Source organism: Pleurodeles waltl, chromosome 5 (assembly GCF_031143425.1).
Source record: "Pleurodeles waltl isolate 20211129_DDA chromosome 5, aPleWal1.hap1.20221129, whole genome shotgun sequence".
In the NCBI taxonomy this organism is placed as follows: domain Eukaryota; kingdom Metazoa; phylum Chordata; class Amphibia; order Caudata; family Salamandridae; genus Pleurodeles; species Pleurodeles waltl.
This window is the reverse complement of record NC_090444.1, coordinates 72,672,907-72,686,262: the sequence shown is the minus strand read 5'-3', so window position 1 is coordinate 72,686,262 and position 13,356 is coordinate 72,672,907. Positions and strand designations below refer to the sequence as shown.

General features: G+C 46.9%; 1 protein-coding gene and 1 long non-coding RNA gene across 2 annotated transcripts in view; one reads left to right on the top strand and one right to left on the bottom strand.

Moving 5' to 3' along the window:
* Positions 1 to 13,356, top strand: part of LOC138295359 (exostosin-1-like) — an 854,232-nt gene that overhangs the window by 422,596 nt on the left and 418,280 nt on the right. The window lies entirely within an intron of this gene.
* The window catches only part of LOC138297212 (uncharacterized), a 246,792-nt gene continuing 234,682 nt past the window's right edge, over positions 1,247 to 13,356 (bottom strand). Inside the window, exon 3 of the long non-coding RNA XR_011203935.1 lies at positions 1,247 to 1,344. This is a non-coding gene — a long non-coding RNA (uncharacterized lncRNA). The remainder of the gene's footprint in view (positions 1,345 to 13,356) is intronic.

The following is a 13,356-nucleotide window of genomic DNA, read 5'->3' as shown; positions in this document are numbered from 1 at the left end:
ACATACACACTGAAGTGGTGCAGCCGCGCTGTAAGCTTCCTCACATACAGCTCAGGTACCACACAAGCAGCAGTGTAAGCTTCCCTCACACACACATTGAAGATGTGGTGTAAGCTTCCCCCTTACAGATCAGGTACCACACAAGCAGCAGCGCAAGCTTACCTCACACACACACTGAAGCGATGCAGCTGTAGTGTTAGCTTCCCCCTTACAGATCAGGTACCACAGAAGCAGCAGTGAAAGCTTCCCTCACACACACACAGTGAAGCGGTGCAGCCATGGTGTAAGCTTCCCCCTTACAGATCAGGTACCACACATGCAGCAGTGCAGCCTTCCCTCACACTGACACACATACGCACTAAAGCGGTGCCGCCGCAGTGTAAGCTTTTCCCGCTTACAGATCAGAAACTTCACAAGCAGCCGCTCAAACGTCCCTCACGCACACAAACGGTGCAGCTGTGATGTAAGCGCACCCCTTACAGATCAGATGCCAAATGAGCAGCAGCACAAGCTTCCCTCACACACACACAAGCAATGCAGCTGTGGTGTAAGTTTCCCCCTCACAAATCAGGGACCACACAAGCAGCAGTGCAAGCTTCCCTCACACACACTGAAGCAATGCAGCTGTGGTGCAAGATTCCCCTCTACAGATCAGGCACCACACAAGTAGCACTGCAAGGTGCTCTCAACACACACATTGAAGTAATGCAGCCGTTGTGCAAGCTTCTGCCTCACAGACCAGGTACCACACAAGTAGCAGCGCAAGCTACACACACACACACACACACTGAAGTGGTGCAGCTGTGGTGTAAGCTTCCCTCGCATACAGATCAGGTACCACACAAGCAGCAGCGCAAGCTTCCCTTACACACACAGTGAAGTGGTGCAGCTGTGGTGTAAGCTTCCCCATTACAGATCAGGTATCACACAAGCAGTAGTGCATGCTTTCCTCACACACATACACCAACTGAAATAGTGCAGCCGTGCTATAAGCTTCTCCCTTGCAGATCAGGTACCACACAAGTAGCAGTGCAAGCCTCCCTCACACACACACACTGAAATGGTACAGCTGTGGAATAAGCTTACCCCTTACAGATAAGGTACTACACAAATAGCAGTGCAAGATTTCCTCAAACACATAACTGTGTTAAATTGCTCCTATAAATATATCGACTGTGTATTAGACTAGCACAAACTTCACAATAATGAGACTCAGTTCAGATATACCATCAGTAAATGTTGTCGTATGTCAGGCAGCTGATAGTAGCACATCCAACCCTGTAACAGAATGTGGAAAGATGTTTGTTGGCAGCCGAGAACATGATACTCTGATCCCCAACGAACCTGTGGAAACAGATCCAACTCTTTCGTTAGTCACTCTTGAATGCCCAAGGTAAATACAATAAAGACGCGAAAAGCATTTTCAAAACATTTATTGAAATTATCGTATCTGTGTATAAAAAAAACCTGCTGTGATTATTAGCAAGAAGAGGCATACTAAGGTAATGAGCATTGTTAAAATTGTGAATAGGATAAACAGTTCAGCTATGGCAATTGTTGTTATTGCTAATATTTTTATATTCCTATCGGTATTTAATAGTATACTAAAGTAAGCATAGTGGGAGTACCCTCTGCCAGATCAGTTGGGATGGTCTAAACCCCATACCTAGGTGTCTGGTATCTGGAAGCCAGTATAGGTTATCCTCCTTGGTCGGGATGGAGGTCAGAGTCAGCAGGGCTGCATCTCAGTCACAGCTCGTATAGGTTTTGAGATAGTCCCAACATAGAAGTGCTCCTCTCATTAACTAGTAGCACAAAACTTGTTTATATAATAAAGTAGCGCTCATCACACTGTGAGAAAAACGCAGAGCAGCATATTTGTTTTGTCTGGCTGAAATGAGTTGTCTCGTAAAGAAGCACACAAAGAAAGCAAACAAGTGACATTGTGTTCTCAAATGTACAACCCTGGACCTAGCTGTGCAGACTACTGGGCAATAGTGCCTATCACAAACGCACATACAGCACATCACGCACTAAAGTGTGGCAAAGGTGGTTACTACCGAAAGGAGATGTCAACTTTAAGGAGCTAAAAAGGCAACTACATACAAGCCACGCGACAACTGAAGAGATGCAACCATGGTGTAAGCTTCTCCCTTACACATCAGGTACCACACAAGCTGCAATGCAAGCTTCCCTCACACACACACACAGTGAAGTGGTGCAGCCCTGGCGCCATCATTATATATCACTTATTCGTATTTATATCTGTATTTTGGCTTATTAAGTGCACTATCACCCATAACCAATGATGGTCCCTTAAAATGTAGTACTGTGGAGCACCAACTAGCAAGCAAGAAGCCTAACTTTTGATGAGTTTGGAGTTTAGTAAAAAGGGACTTTTTAATACCAAAGTAAAGGTGTTTACAGTTGGGTAGTGCAGAGCCTGTGACGGAGGCTAATCCTAATTAGCAGCACGGACGCACATGGCGAAGGCACTGCATATGGAAAATATGAGCTTGGATAACTGGGGAAACGCGGTTGTCCATCTCTCTGGTAGAATCATTTTAATTACCTGGACCCTTGGTGTATTTAGCAGATTGTGGACATGGTCCAAAATCTGAAGGCCAAAGAGTGCCAGAGGTTGAGTTTACCTCTGGATAGCAGCACTTCCATTTTATTCAGTTTGAGTCAGTGTTGTCCCATCCACGTTTGTAGCGCCAAGAAGCAGACTCTCAAGTGAAAAACGTCACTCGATGAATCGGAGAGCCTAAAAATTAATTGTGTGTATCAGTGCTTAGTTTGTGCTGGCGTTTGCCGGTGCTCAGGACCGGCACTTATTTCTGACAGCCCACCACATGGTGGCACTGTCTGTCCATTGTTCAGAGGAGCTCATCAGCAGATCGTTTAAAACTCCAACACACATTAAAATAACAATATTTTGTCCAGGCCATTTTTACATCTTTGGTGACAAGGAATATTTGAAAATGTTACCTTTGTTGGAATGGTGTGGTTAATAGGTAACGGTGACACTGCATTTGGCAGCACTGGCAGGGTGTGCAAGGTGCAGTAGTCGCTGATTAAATAACTTTGTCCTCACGCTTATGTTTTTACAAATTAAGCACTGTATGCATAGACTTTACACCCAAAAGAATGAATGATGGCCATCAGAGGCTTCCTGTACACATTAAACAAGAGGATACAGCAGATCCTTGTGGGACCAAAGGTCAGAGTGTGCAATCTTCCAGAATGCTGTCTTATGTAAAAAGTATCAACACAGTTTGGCATGTAGCTTCCAGCATTTTTGCATTTGCTGCATTTAGTGTAAGCAGAGTAAGTGGTTGGTTGTAGGGCTGCTAAGGATTGGGTTTTTCGGTAGAGCCGGTGCCAGTAATTGGATGGGGTCTAAATGAGCTCCCAACTTCGGAATTGGGGAACCAGATTCGAGTCTCAGCATCAGCTCAACATCCTGTGATTCTGGGCAAGTCACTTAGGGGGTGATTCTCACCCTGGCGGGCGGCGGAGGCCGCCCGCCAGAGTTCCCCCCTCCAAAATACCGCTCCGCGGTCGAAAGACCACTGAGGGTATTTTGGCTTTTGCACTGGGCTGCCCGCCCGCCAGCCCAGTGCAAACCACCCTTCCCACGAGGACGCCGGCTCAGAATTGAGCTGGCGGAGTGGGAAGGTGCGACGGGTGCAGTGGCACCCGTCGCGTATTGCAGACACTGAAATACAAAGTGGGGCCCTCTTACCGGGGCCCCTCGACAACCCATACCGCCATCCTGTTCCTGGCGGGAGAACCGCCGCCGCCGCCATGGAGGATTCTAATGGGCAGCGGAAAACCGGCGGGAGACCGCCGGTTTTCCGCATCTGACCATGGCCAAACCGCCGTGGTCAGAATGCCCTGCGGGGCACCGCCAGCCTGTTGGCGGTGCTCCCGCCAACCCTGGCCCCGGCGGTCCATGACCGCCGGGGTCAGAATGACCCCCTTAATCTCCCCTTGTCTAGAAAAAAAAAGAATTTGACCTTGTGTAATGTAATCTGGTGCTAATTTAATGTACTTTAATGATCTTGGACCAAGCTTGAGCTATACGATGCTGCAAAAAGGGAGTAAAAAATGTCCAGCAAGAGAAATTTGACAGAAATACAGGCGATCTGGATTTGCAGTATTATTGGTTTGTTCACAGGAAGCAAGCCTAATAGAGAGCATGAAGACCAAATTGATTGCAACAGTCTTGGGGGAGAATTTGGAAAGGTATTTCTATGAAATTCTGTTGCAGTTGCTGCTCTGATATCGTCAGTTTTCGGTGTAAATCAGGCCACCATCTTTCTTGTTACAAAAAGATTATTTGCCAAGAAGGGCGATCGTATCAGATCTATTACCAGGCAATTTGCTCAGAATTTTAAAGACATCTTTTGATTTCTCATTAGCTGAATGTATCCGGCTTGGATAATAAAGAGATTTTGCTTCCCTTATGGCACGTTTATAGGTTAATAAGACTTTTTTGAACTCAGTTTTCAGTGAGACTTCATGTCTCCAGCTCTGTTCTGCACCTTTAACAACTTTCTGTTAAACTCAGGGGTTGATCTAGAGATATTTGTAATATGTCTACATTTGTTAGTGGCCAGAGAGTGCAATGCATCTGGAAAGGTTTTGCAATAAAAATCATATTTGTAGGAGGATTGCGCATGTTCTCCACTGGCGGGTTGGAAGAGTTGCGAAGGGATCCAAAGAACTCAGGGTGATCTTTTTTCCAGTTCCTGGTGAGCACTTTCAGTGGGGATCTCTTTCCACAGATACGCCTGATAAGAATTTCAGAGTTACGAATAAAATGATCTGAACCCCTGAAGGAATTATATTGATTTAAGATACCAACTTAGAATTAGGTCACGTGTTTCCAGGCTCGCTGGTACAATAGTCAATGAGTTCTTGAAGAGAGCTGGAGTGCACCATAGGGGCTTCCATGCGTAGCTATTACTGGAGTTGTCCATATGGATGCTGAAGTCACCTTAGATAAAGAAGTGAGTGGACTCAGGCGCCCGGTAAGTTATGGTGTAGGATAGAGTTTGTTGAGTGTACAGCGAGAGAGTCATGGAGAGCGCTTAAGTATCAGTAGGAGTGGTGAAATCTGAACTGAGTATGGAATGTTCCTCCTTATCAAAACTAGCAGCACCCGCATAACCTACGTACCACTTGCTTTATAGCAGGGGTCTCCAAACTACGGCCCGCGGGCCACATCCCTGCAAGATTTTATTCTGTCCTCTGTTGTTATCTACAGTTAAGTAATTGATTATTTGGTCAAGCATTTGCTAATGTTTCACATGTTTTACTCATTGTATATCATTGCTCAATTTGAGCACAACATTGTTTATTTGTAATTGCCACATTTCTGTTTTCTTCTGAATCGTATGATGCTAATTACAAAAAAGATCCAAATAAACCCTATTTATTCATTTAAATTGTATTCATTTAGCAAAGTGATCTTTTTTCGGCCTGCAAATATTTGTAAAATATACAATGTGGCCCTCGTACTGAAAAGTTTGGGACCCTTGCTCTATGTGAATGAACACAACACTCACGAGTCCGGTGTCGCTGGTGAGGACCAAGCAGTGCTTAATGTATAAAAGAAAAAGTACTGGGGCCTAAAGCTGTACCCAGGAGCCCGCGGCCAGTGCTATTAAATGTCAGCACGTCAAATGTGTAGTCTTGAATCCCCCTCATGCCTCTTTAATCCGCCATCAGACAACCCCTGCTCCTTCAGCTCACTCTTGCAGGTGCCTGCTTTCTCCCCTTGTGATCTTCCATCTTTCTCTTTCTCTTTCATTCCCCTGTGTTTCTTTTTGACTCTCTTGCTCTCAGCCAATGACTGATGAAGAAACATTTGAGCCAGCGCACCCCCCTCCCCCTCCCCCCCCGCCCACCCCGTTCCATGCAACCACCAGCTCAAACTAAGCGCTGGAATCGAAGTTTCAACCAGGTGTTAGTTAAAAACTGCAAGTCAAGGTTAAAGTTAACTGGTAGGTCAAAGGTCTCTGCGGAATGTGTGGAGAGTGACCCTGCATTAATTAAGGCCGCAGGTAATGGTGTGGAAGTTGGGTTATGTTTCGTTGGTTTCAAAAGTTGTTGGAATATTTGTGAAAAGTAGCAAATTCTTAAAGGAGGTAGAGTGTCGTACCTGGTTCTGGGAAGTGGATTTTCAGAAGGGGATGTTTCTGTGGTCAGCGCTGTGTCCCAGGTAAAACCAGCACAATTGGGCTGGATCGGGAGCGGAGAAGGCTTACTTTTGCTGCGCATGCACAGGTGGGCTTAATTTCCTATGGAGAACGTAATACGGTGGACGGGATATCCGTCACATTTGTGTATTCCATCTGCCAAGATGTAAATCGGGCCTTCTGTCTTCATCCGCGCACAGAAACGCTCACCCTCCGACCATGTGATCAGGTAGAGATGAGCGGGGGGGTAGATGATCAAAAAATATTTTGTAACAGTAAGATCTTTTTGTATGAGGCCCTCAAATCGTCACATGATGAATGGTAGAAGTGAAATTTGGTTAACGTTGAGTTACATTGGTCTGAATTTAGGGGCAGAAAGACGCTTCACCAGATGACAGCCTTGTGCCATGGTACTAAATGTCTGCCTGAGATTGGTAGGGTGCGATGAGAAGAAAGACGGGGTCCAGAGAAGTTAGCAAGGGACCACGCACCTAGAGTTAGAGAAGGTTGGGAGCGGGAGCGGTTTACCAGTGGAGAGTCCTGGGAGAAGGTGAGGGCGTAGCCGAGTCTTACCCAGGAAAACTTTGGGAAGGGTAGACAAGGCGGGACAGGATAGGTGGGTTATGGGCGGGCGGGGTTTTACGGAGTGTAATAGAAGGAGGAAGGTGGTACAGCTGCTTCCTGACTCCGGGAAAGAAAGTTTGGCCACCCACCCTACAATTCTTAGAGGGGTTGGGCCTGGGTTGTTTGTGTTCTGACAGGTTGCATGGTAGGAGAGGTTGCAAGAGAATAGGCGGTAATTGGGGGTGCAGAGTCAGACATGGGAGTATCCACCCCTTGGGGGGGGGGGGCAAAGGCCAAGAAAGACGTGTGCTGGATGCCTTGGACAGGATAAGGAGGCTTCATTGGAGGATACTTAAGTAAAAGAAATGAGGAAGAGATTGGGAATGGGAAGTGGTTATGGAGTGAAAGATGGTGGGCTGGGGTGAAACATTTAAAGATGTCTGATTTTATGAAAATACTGTTGAAGTGGTTAAATGTTTGGAAGCCTGTCCTAATCAATGACCTTTTACACATCATGGGATAGGGTGTGTGATTACGTCACGAAGCAGGGTGGAGGGCGACACAGCTGTGTGGTAGCGTGATTTGGGCTGGACGGAGGTTCAGCGTTCATCTCGCCCCTTGATGCGGTGATGGGGATGTCTACTTTCCATGATGTGCCCCTTCGGGTGCAGCCTGGTACCACCCGAGCCAGGCAGGGAGAAGGGTCTGATCTCCCAGCTCTGGAGCTGCGAAGGTCCTCCCTGTTCCTGTGACTCCATCCCCAGGAAGTGTGAATGTATTTACTTTGTCGAGGAAGATGCTACTAGTTGCAGTAAACAGTTTAAGAAGCTAGCAGTGAAGAGACTGCACTTCTCTCTCTGCACTGTGGGGGTGGAGACATTTCATTAACACAGTCCCTTCCTTTAGCTCACTGGAGTAAGCAGGTGTAGTGTAATTGTTTCCCACATTCTAATTATAATAATAAATGGGATTATGCAATCTCTGTTTAAGTGCAGGACTCCAAAATCTTTATACTTAGTGATATGTGACACACTCAGTCGTCGATTATAAAGAAAAGATGTCAAAACATGACTGTAATAACTTATTACACTCCAGTTCTGACATCACAGTGCCTGATGCCAGAGCCAGCAGCTGAGGTGAAAAATAGGTCAAGTTACGGAACAGCTGTTTAAATCAACAAAAATGAAAAGAAAATACACTATGGGTTTAAAAGCATGCGCTGTATTGTTCTTTGCATGTCCAGCAGTTCTCAGGCAACAATACAAATGTCAAGATAACCCTGGGATTCATGTTCCTGCTGGAGAGAGGTTGAGTTTTGTCTAGTGGCAGTTTTGACTCATCATAGAATAGAGCACAGGGTTAATGTGCCTGCTGCAAAGAACCTGCACCATACAGATCACATAACTGAGCTGAGTGGACTATTAGTAGCGCCATAAACAAATGAAATCCATCTCACAGGGGGGCCTATGAGAGCTGAGGAGCACTGCTGGAGGGTGGTAATGAGGGAATTAGTGGAGAAAGAGGTAATTGGGGGAACATGTACATGATTTAGGGGTGGCCCCTGGCCTGCTTCTTGTGACCGCCTGGCACTACATTTGGGACCCCTGGCCTCCGAGGTAACATAAAATGAGTGCCAGGAACAGAGGGGGCAGCTCATCCTTATGGACATCAACTGGGGTTCCAATCTCCTTGTTTTTTGTAAAAAATGTATTTCACATAGTGAATAATAATATATTATTCACTAATAGTGGTAGGTAAAAAAAAATATTTTAAATGTATGTTGTGTGCATAGGTGCAGGTGAGAGTGTGTTTATGTGAAAGAGAGTGTGTGTATGTTGATTGTGTGTGCACGTGCCAGCACGTGTGTTAGTGAACGTAAAGATCAAATGGCGCGTGATGTCCCATCCCCTACCCCTGGCCTATTGGGGAGTTGACCACTAGCACTAAATCCAGCATTAAGCATTGTAGGCTGTTAATTCAAACTCATGGGAGGCTTTGTACAGCGCACATCCTGCACACACATACTTTGAAGGTGCACTCATATGTGATGTTGAACAAAAAGGGGTGCTTGGTGAAGTGTTTGCCTAGGATCACACAATTTGGTTAAGCGTGGAAACTGGGATGAATACCAGATTTTTCCATTTTCAAATTATGCAATTCAGCCATTACATGGGTATCACTTTCTGGCATCAGTGGTTAATGCTTTGACCTTCGTTCTTGGAGGATTAGATGAGGGCGCACCGACAGGCAAAATCCACATTTTATTTTTGGCATCTTTACAAAGCGCAAACCTTGTAAAAAGGACAAGTGCTTCACAAAAGACAGAGGCTACATCACACGTTTTATATTTTTTGGCAGGCAGAGATGTGCTGGGATTGTTAGGATGGTAAGCAGAACCCTGGATTTGAACCTCGATCCCCATGATGCACGGTCAGTAGCTGGCCGCCCCGCTGTAGGAGGCTGGACTGGCTTGTAGTGAGTACCAAGGGGTACTTGCACCTTGCACCAGGCCCAGTTATCCCTTATTAGTGTATAGGGTGTCTAGCAGCTTAGGCTGATAGATAATGGTAGCTTAGCAGAGCAGCTTAGGCTGAACTAGGAGACGTGTGAAGCTACTACAGTACCACTCAGTGTTATATGCACAGTATCATAAGAAAACACAATACACAGTTATACTAAAAATAAAGGTACTTTATTTTTATGACAATATGCCAAAGTATCTTAGAGTGTACCCTCAGTGAGAGGATAGGAAATATACACAAGATATATATACACAATAGCAAAAATATGCAGTATAGTCTTAGAAAACAGTGCAAACAATGTATAGTTACAATAGGATGCAATGGGGAAACATAGGGATAGGGGCAACACAAACCATATACTCCAAAAGTGGAATGCGAACCACGAATGGACCCCAAACCTATGTGACCTTGTAGAGGGTCGCTGGGACTATTAGAAAATAGTGAGAGTTAGAAAAATAACCCTCCCCAAGACCCTGAAAAGTGAGTGCAAAGTGCACTAAAGTTCCCCTAAGGACAAAGTAGTCGTGTTAGAGGAATAAGGAAAGACACAAACCAGCAATGCAACCACTGTGGATTTCCAATCTAGGGTACCTGTGGAACAAGGGGACCAAGTCCAAAAGTCACAAGCAAGTCGGAGATGGGCAGATGCCCAGGAAATGCCAGCTGCGGGTGCAAAGAAGCTTCTACTGGACAGAAGAAGCTGAGGTTTCTGCAGGAACGAAAAGGGCTAGAGACTTCCCCTTTAGTGGACGGATCCCTCTCGCCGTGGAGAGTCGTGCAGAAGTGTTTTCCCGCCGAAAGGACGCCAACAAGCCTTGCTAGGCGCAAATCATGCGTTTGGCGTTTTTGGACGCTGCTGGGGCCCAGGAGGGACCAGGAGGTCGCAAATTGGACCTGAAGAGAGAGGGGACGTCGAGCAAGACAAAGAGCCCTCACTGAAGCAGGTAGCACCCGGAGAAGTGCCAGAAACAGGCACTACGAGGATGCGTGAAATGGTGCTTGCCGAAGTTGCACAAAGGAGTCCCACGTCGCCGGAGACCAACTTAGAAAGTCGTGCAATGCAGGTTAGAGTGCCGTGGACCCAGGCTTGGCTGTGCACAAAGGATTTCCGCCGGAAGTGCACAGGGGCCGGAGTAGCTGCAAAGTCGCGGTTCCCAGCAATGCAGCCTAGCGAGGTGAGGCAAGGACTTACCTCCACCAAACTTGGGCTGAAGAGTCACTGGACTGTGGGGGTCACTTGGACAGAGTCGCTGGATTCGAGGGACCTCGCTCGTCGTGCTGAGAGGAGACCCAAGGGACCGGTAATGCAGCTTTTTGGTGCCTGCGGTTGCAGGGGGAAGATTCCGTCAACCCACGGGAGATTTCTTCGGAGCTTCTGGTGCAGAGAGGAGGCAGGCTACCCCCACAGCATGCACAAGCAGGAAAACAGTCGAGAAGGCGGCAGGATCAGCGTTACAGAGTTGCAGTAGTCATCTTTGCTACTATGTTGCAGGTTTGCAGGCTTCCAGCGCGGTCAGCAGTCGTTTCCTTATCAGAAGGTGAAGAGGGAGATGCAGAGGAACTCGGATGAGCTCTTGCATTCGTTATCTAAAGTTTCCCCAGAGACAGAGACCCTAAATAGCCAGAAAAGAGGGTTTGGCTACTTAGGAGAGAGGATAGGCTACTAACACCTGAAGGAGCCTATCAGCAGGAGTCTCTGACGTCACCTGGTGGCACTGGCCACTCAGAGCAGTCCAGTGTGCCAGCAGCACCTCTGTTTCCAAGATGGCAGAGGTCTGGAGCACACTGGAGGAGCTCTGGACACCTCCCAGGGGAGGTGCAGGTCAGGGGAGTGGTCACTCCCCTTTCCTTTGTCCAGTTTCGCGCCAGAGCAGGGGCTAAGGGGTCCCTGAACCGGTGTAGACTGGCTTATGCAGAATTGGGCACATCTGTGCCCAACAAAGCATTTCCAGAGGCTGGGGGAGGCTACTCCTCCCCTGCCTTCACACCATTTTCCAAAGGGAGAGGGTGTCACACCCTCTCTCAGAGGAAGTTCTTTGTTCTGCCATCCTGGGCCAGGCCTGGCTGGACCCCAGGAGGGCAGATGCCTGTCTGAGGGGTTGGCAGCAGCAGCAGCTGCAGTGAAACCCCAGGAAGGGCAGTTTGGCAGTACCAGGGTCTGTGCTACAGACCACTGGGATCATGGAATTGTACCAACAATGCCAGGATGGCATAGAGGGGGCAATTCCATGATCATAGACATGTTACATGGCCATATTCGGAGTTACCATTGTGAAGCTACATATAGGTAGTGACCTATATGTAGTGCACGTGTGTAATGGTGTCCCCGCACTCACAAAGTTCAGGGAATTGGCTCTGAACAATGTGGGGGCACCTTGGCTAGTGCCAGGGTGCCCTCACACTAAGTAACTTTGCACCTAACCTTTAGCAGGTAAAGGTTAGACATATAGGTGACTTATAAGTTACTTAAGTGCAGTGTAAAATGGCTGTGAAATAACGTGGACGTTATTTCACTCAGGCTGCAGTGGCAGGCCTGTGTAAGAATTGTCAGAGCTCCCTATGGGTGGCAAAAGAAATGCTGCAGCCCATAGGGATCTCCTGGAACCCCAATACCCTGGGTACCTCAGTACCATATACTAGGGAATTATAAGGGTGTTCCAGTAAGCCAATGTAAATTGGTAAAATTGGTCACTAGCCTGTTAGTGACAATTTGAAAGTAATGAGAGAGCATAACCACTGAGGTTCTGGTTAGCAGAGCCTCAGTGAGACAGTTAGGCACCACACAGGGAACATATACATGCACACCTATGAGCAGACACATACATATAGGCCACAAACCTATGAGCACTGGGGTCCTGACCAGCAGGATCCCAGTGACACATAACAAACATACTGAAAACATAGTGTTTTCACTATGAGCACTGGGGCCTAGCCATCAGGATCCCAGTGAGACAGTGAAAACAGTGACAAACATCCTGACATACACTCACAAACAGGCCAAAAGTGGGGGTAACAAGGCTAGAAAGAGGCTACTTTCTCACACAACCCCCCCCCCCAAACGAAGGACAATAAGGCTAACCTTGGCCAGTTGAGACTTTATTGTCTAAGTGGTGATAAGTAGAGAGTAGCTCTGCAATAGACTGGTTACTCCCTTTATCATCCACTATATGGTTACTTCCCTGTGGGGATGTAAACCACCCTGTTTGAAGTTTTTTAGCTAAGCAACAATGTGAAGATGTATTTTCAGAGTTTCTATCAGTAAGTTTTAGTTTAGAGCAGTGGGAATTGTCCACTGAACCTATTTGTAGTGATGGAAATGCCAGACAGGGATGCTGTCTCAGAAAAGCCATAGCTGGGCAAAAACTTTGTCCATCTGGCTGGAAGAGAGAACAGGGATGCTGTTTCTCTTGAGTTGGAGCAGGGCAGGGATGCTGTCCTATGAGCTCCACACTAGGGCAGGGATGCTGTCCTAAGTGTTGTGAGGTAGTGCAGGGTTTCTGCACTAAAGTTTCTCTGGGAGGGTTGGAGGGATGCTCCATGTTAACTAAAATGGTGCTGTTTTTCTCACCAATGTTAGTTATCCCACAGAGAGGTACTTCCACCTCAGGGAGTCCAGCTTTGCCAGCTGATGATTCCCTTGGAACAGGTGCCACCCCAGGAGAGGTTTCTCCCACCACAGGAATGGTATCCTGAATGGTAGGGTGGTTAGGGGATACTGTGATACCCTTTTTACCTGTTGATGGAGAGGGATCCTGAGTTTTCAGGCCTTCTCTCCTTTGCTTTTTCATTTCACTTGAAATGAGAGGGAACAATTCCTCAGGGATGCCCAGCATGGCTGCATGGGCATAAAACTCTACATCAGCCCAACCTGAGGCCTCTAGGTCATTACCTAAGAGACAGTCTACAGGTAAGCTAGGTGATACCACCACCTGCTTAGGGCCAGTAACTCCACCCCAACTAAACTGAATTATAGCTAAGGGAAGGAACTTAGTGGAGTTATGGACATCAATAATCTTATACTGTTGTCCAATGATGTGTTGTTCAGGAGGCACTAGGTTTTC